The sequence below is a fragment of the Oryzias latipes genome, chromosome 3, assembly GCF_002234675.1.
Source record: "Oryzias latipes chromosome 3, ASM223467v1".
Lineage (NCBI taxonomy): Eukaryota > Metazoa > Chordata > Actinopteri > Beloniformes > Adrianichthyidae > Oryzias > Oryzias latipes.
The window spans coordinates 7,613,799-7,620,392 of NC_019861.2; the positions used below are offsets into that span (position 1 = coordinate 7,613,799).

Here is a 6,594-nt window from a genome sequence, read left to right on the forward strand (position 1 = left end):
TCTCTCTGGCCTGGTGACTCATAATTGTCTATTAGATGTGAGTTTAGTTGTGTGTCTCTGGGGGGATCCGCGAGTAGTCATAGAAGATGGATGGATGGATTCTCTGTCTTACAGTTTTTTCCATCACTTTGGCTCATTTCTTTAAACAGAAAGGATATTCTCAAAACTTTTTGATCAGTCCTCAAAATGCCCTTGTCATGCAGCACAATAGCAAGGATCAACAGCAAATGCTCATCTCTCTCCAGTTCATCTATGCTCCAAAATTAAGTTCTCTATGATTGAAAGTGTCAGTGCCTTCAAAATACAAGGTCCCTTTAGCATTCTGTTGGTCCTGCAGATCAAAATGTTTAGACATTTTGTCATTACGGGACTTTACCATGAAAATGAAGATTCTTCATGTCCAGCAGAAAGAATGTAGAAGTGAATTAAACGGAAAATGGAAATAGAAAAGAAGAAGAACACAGACTGAACTCACACTGGCAAAGAGATTGTTGCCATGCAAATTCATTTCAAAACAAAACTTAACTTAACTATACTAAAACGTGTAAAAAAAAAAAAACAACAACAATCCATTTTTAGTTATTTTTAAATTATATTATTGATTTTGGCATATAAAAAAATAAATAAAATGAACTGTACCTTTTCAACATGGATACATTTTGGGTGATTTTTGCATTAAGTTTACTGCCTCAGTTTAATAGTAGCTCAAGTTTTTTTTCTTATTTTTTCTGTTGCTCTTGCACAAACATAATAAAAAGCCACTTTATTTTGAAATATAGCATTATTCATTGCTGGGGTTACATAAGATAGCACTTTAACAAAATGAGTTGAAAAAAGGCTTAAAAATGTGTTCATTCTCCTACAGCTTTAATTTAAAAAGTATAATAAAAAATGTTGCAACTTTTCAGAAAAACTGCTCTAATTTCCAGCTTTTTTTGCTGCAACAATAATAAAAAATGCCAGTAAGATCCTGAACATGCTGATTGAATAAATTGTAGTTAAAATAACTGTGGGTTGACCTGAATTTTGCAACTGGTAATTAGATTTGTGTGGGTGTTAAGGTTAGCTGGCACTCTTGAATTACGTTTAACCCAACAGTCCAACAAAGCTTCTAATCAGATTACACTCTTTCAAAAACAGATTCCTCTCACACAAGACTTCAGAGTGGTCTGCTCAGATAACTATGTGTTTTTTCATTTTAAAATTAATCTGATTGTAATTATTCTCCTAAGATCTTCTTCTTTCTTTTTTGGCTTTTCCCATCAGGGGCCGCCACAGCGAAACAACCTCTCTTTCCAGGATAAATCGCATGGTTGACTTGGCAATGTCGCTGGATGCCCTTCCTGACGCAACCCTCTCAATTTATCCGGGCTTGGGACCGGCACAGAAGCAGAGAAGGGAATAGGGAGCAGCCCGCATTCGAGCCCTGGTTTCACGGATGGAAGGCGCCGCAAACAAGCACGAGCTAAACTAGCTCCAATTATTCTCCTAAGATATAGTTAATAAACAGAATGGAATATCCTGAAAAAGTTTAAAATTGTGAATCAGTTTAAAAAGTGAAAATCTTATTTTAGGAAGAATCGTTAGATGTAGATGGAAATATTTTATGGATTAAAAGGCCCTATATTATGTAAAATCAACTTTTTGAGCTTTTAAGTGCATCATAATTTTCATTGCTCACCGAAAGAAACCCCAAAGTGGTATTTTGTGGTTTACCGTTCGCGCATATCTGAGTATTCCTCTGAAAACCTGCTCTCTGAGCACCAGCCCCCGATCCACAAGAACGAATAGGTTCTCACAAGCTGAGGTAGATAAGTGAGAACTGTCTGCACTGCCAGCACCGCCCCCATGGTAACACAAACACTCACACGTTCTCCGTGGAGCTAGCAGTGATCTGCAAAACGCTTTTATTTTAAATGCACAATATATCGTTCAATTATGTGCTGTCCCCAATAAATGCCATCTGTTATAAGTGCTCGTTACTTTAGAAGCCATCTTTAAAATTAATTTCACAAAATTCAGTTTATTTCCTGTACAGAAAATCACATCATCAAAAAATACACTAATGTGTTTTTTATGCTAAAATTTGTGGCATAATTTAATCACGTCACGTATTTTTCTTAATACTTTTTGATTATGCATTTACTTGTTTCTTTATAAACATGAACACTGTGTAAAGTAAGTGCTTAAACCTGTATCTGTTTTTTTGTCTGTGAGGAGAGGATGCGGACATTACTGTCTTTCGTATCAGGAACGGCTGGTCACTCAGTCTCGTACTTGTAGACACAGAGCCATTGTATGCCATGACTTGATTTATACATGTTGGGTAATAAAGCCTGCTTGCTGTGAGGGGGAAGCTCAGACCAGAAGCAGAGCACTTCTAATATGTGGACGCCCCTGGCTCTTCATGCAGACTCTTGGGGGATTTTCCTTTTCCCATTTGCACAAATGGTTTTTATGTCCTCAACCATCAGAACCCGGGAAGGCCCTACGCCGCAACAACATGAAAACTGTGAAGGTATGTATTTATTTTTTTTTGTGTCATGCAATTTAGGCTAATTGTTCCTTCATAAGAATAGACAGAAGTATTTGATTAACATATCCTTTATTGGTATCATGTATTAAAATTAGTAGTTAGTGTTAAGGAAAGTATTAAATTGAAAGAATCTGCTCAATCGTCATTGTTAACTGTCATCATTATTCTCAATGACTTATTTGATACGGACAGGACAAAAAATTTATAAAATAAAAAACATTGTGAAATTTTTAAATGCAACCCATGCCTTCTCCACGGGCCAGCTTTATAACAACTAATTTGCAGACCAGGTCCCTGAGACAAAGAAAACAGTAACAAACAATTAATCAAAGACACGAACGTTAATACAAATAATGAATTTAATACAGAATATTAACGACAAAACACTGGTACAAAATATGGCTGCAACTTTCACATGCTTGATTGCACTTGAGCCATAATTTTACTTTAGACGTAAATTGTTTTGAGATCTTAGAGGGCTTTTCATTTGGCAGATTTGGTGTTCTAGATCTGTGGGCCTTTTTCTGTGACTGAGCTTTGATCAAATGCAATCCTACATCAGGCTGGTCTGCAGTCACTGTGCCCCCTTGTGGTTACACCTCGGGTTGACATTTTTGAATTGTGTTGCTTCTTATCTCTGGGTTCTGGGGCAGACCATTAATGTATTTTAACAAAGAATGGTTTATACAATTTTCAAAACTTAAGCTGCGCTTATTGTTAACCTGACTTGACTTCATATTTTAATTTCATTAATTCATATATATATATATATATATATATATATATATATATATATATATATATATATATATATATATATATATATATATATATATATATATATATATATATATATATATATAGTTTGTCTGGTCTTGTTGCTGGACTATTCCACTAGATGGCGACATTGATACAAATTTAACACAACAAGATGCCTTTTTTAGGTGTAGTTTGATTTTCATATATTTGTCGACCATGTAAAAATTGTATTAGACAATTTTAAAGTGCATATTTATATTCTAATTCTAATATTTCATTATAATACAATGTTAAAACAAGGTTTGAATGACAAACTTCAATTTTTTTTGCTTGAGGTGTTTATAGGAAAATTAATTGAGGAATTTCTTATAATAAAAAAAAATGGTTGCTGAAAGAACCCATCCATCTTTATTCATCTCCCATTTTACAGTTGTTGGAGTCTATCCCAGCCACTGCAGGGTAAAGGCATTCTACACCCGGAACAGTTCAATGGTCCATTCCAAGTCCTCACACTCACATCTATGGAGCATCACCTTTAGAACCGTGTTTTTCAGACTGTGCCCAAAGAAAAAGCACAAGGAGAATATGCCCACTCCAAACAGAAAGGACCCAGCCGGATCTAAAACTGGGGGTGGAGTGGGGCGGGGGGAGCTTAAGAGTTGAGTGTTTTCAATGAAACCATCAAAATGGAGAAACAATACAGTCAGTTTTCAATGTTTTTGATCTGTTTTAAGGTGATTTCTTTGATCTGAGTGAAGAAGAAAAATGTCATATTTTTTGGTGTTAAAAATGATGTGCAATTAACAATAAATTATTTTTTTATATTACAAACCAACTGAAGCAGTGGTGGTTCTACTCCAACTTACTCCCCGGGCAATAACCCCCCCCCCCCCCCCCACACACACACACACACATGCAAGTTTGACGATAACCTTTTGTGTTCCCTATCTTTATTTGGCCATTTTATGCAAAACATGCACCTTTATAAGCTTGTATTACAGGCGTGTCAAACTCATAAACATTTACTGAACACGCTAAAGCGTAACTTTTAAACCTTTTAGACCTTTAAAACGTAACTTTTTGAACATAAATATGAATAAAGACCGACAGGAATATTAATCCAGAATTAATCAGGTTAAACCTTAAATAATGTATAATATTTTGCTCTCCATAAAAATACATTCTGTCAAAATTCATCCTTTATGTCTTTTCTACTTTGATTAGATCATGCGACCACTGGCTACGGTGGCTGTTTTGGTCCAGTTGTTCCGCTCCGAGCACAGATTGTAGTCAGACTGAGGAATCTCAGTACGATTGGAAACAAACCGAGACCACCTTGAAAGATGGGTCCGAGAGTAGCTCCTGGGTTTGGTGTATTCAGGCAAAAATGATGGAGAAACCAGCCACAGTGTTTTCTCAGTGAAAGCATTAAGAATAAAACATGGCTGGATCTTTGAGCGTGACAATGATCTTAAACACATTGCCCAAGTTACATAGAACTGGCTACGTGAACTCAAAATAGTAGTTACAGTGCGTTAAAACCAGATGAAGACGTTTGACCTCTGTGATTGATAAGCAGCATTACATTACAAAACATTGAGGTGAACTTTTGTTATAAATACCTATTGAATTTGTATACATCATATTTTTCTGACAATATTTTTGTATTCCTACAAATGCCTATTTTACATAAAATAATTCCTATATTTACCTTATTGTTTGATATACTCTTGCTGACTTGAAAATTTCTATAAATAAAGGAACATAAATAATCTATATTGTTCTTGTGTTTGCATGTATGCAGGCCTTGAGTTCTTGTAGGTGGTGTCTAGTGTTTTTCCCAGGGCACCAAACAAGCCAGGACCACCTCTGGCTTCAAACTTGATGTTTAATTATTTATAAATACATACAGTGGTGGACAAAATTGTTGGTACCCCTCAGTTAAAGACCAAAAGTCCACAATGCTCAATGAAATGACTTGAAACGTTAAAAAGTAACAATAAATTAAAATGTATTAAAAAATTAAACAATCAAAATCAGCCATTACTTTTGAGTTGTTGATTAACAGAATTATTTTAAAAAAACTAATGAAATAGGGCTGGACAAAAATAATGGTACCCATAACTTAATATTTTGTTGCACAACCTTTTGAGGCAATCACTGCAATTAAACGGTTTCTGAATTTGTAAATGAGCATTCTGCACCTGTCAACAGGTATTTTGGCCCACTCCTCATGAGCAAACTGCTCCAGTTGTCTCAGGTTTGACGGGTGTCTTCTCCGAATGGCATGTTTCAGCTCCTTCCACAGATGTTCAATGGGATTCAGATCTGGGCTCATAGAAGGCCACTTCATTCCAACGCTTTTCTCTTAGCCATTCTTGGGGGTTTTTGGCTGTGTGTTTTGGATCGTTGTCCTGTTGGAAGACCCATGACCTGCGACTGAGACCAAGCTTTCTGACACTATGCAGCAGATTTCTATCCAGAATATTTTGATAATCTTGAGATTACATTTTACCTTGCACAACTTCAAGACACCCTGTGCCAGATGCAGCAAAGCAGCCCCAAAACAGAACTGAGCCTCCTCCATGTTTCACAGTAGGGACAGTGTTCTTTTGGTTGTATACCGTAAATTCCGGATTATAAGCCGCTACTTTTTTTCTACACTTTCAACACGGCGGCTTGTAATATGGGGTGTCTTTTTTATTTATTTTTTCAGTGGCGGGAAAAACATCGACCAATAAAATGAATGAGTAGTTCAGAGGTCCAATGAAATTGTATGATTAATCACAACTTCCGTTTTAATTTTTCGCAGCGGGAAAAAGATGTTCCCCAGTAACAGTCGACCAATAAAATGAATGAGTTGTTCAAAGGGGTCCAATGAAATTGTATGATTATGGTAATCACTTCCATAATCTTAAATTCAGTCGTTACTAACCCTCATCAACATGGAGAATACGAGAAGAAAAGCGTATGATGCAGCTTTTAAGTTAAAAGCGATCGCTGTGGCTGTAAAAGAAGGAAATCGAGCTGCCACCCGTAATCTTGGCATAAACGAATCCATGGTGAGAAGATGGAGGCTCCATCAAGAAAAACTGAGCCAGTGCAAAAAGACAACCAAAGCTTTCAGAGGTAACCATAGCATATGGCCTGAGCTTGAATACTTTCTGGAGGACTGGGTGAACGTTCAAAGAGCAGGTGGCCGCGGTGTTTCCACTGTACAAATAAGACTGAAGGCTAAAGCGATCGCCTCCGAGATGAAAATAGAAAATTTTAAAGGTGGGCCGTCGTGGTGTTATAGA

The 6,594-nt window shown here is 36.4% G+C and overlaps 1 long non-coding RNA gene across 1 annotated transcript; it reads left to right on the top strand.

The window, feature by feature from the left end:
* Positions 1–1,008: 1,008 nt before the first annotated feature.
* Positions 1,009–4,126, top strand: LOC111946739. Its single transcript, XR_002872481.1, has 2 exons — positions 1,009–2,518; positions 3,726–4,126. It is a non-coding gene; the product is annotated as an uncharacterized LOC111946739 (long non-coding RNA).
* The last annotated feature ends 2,468 nt before the right edge of the window (positions 4,127–6,594 follow it).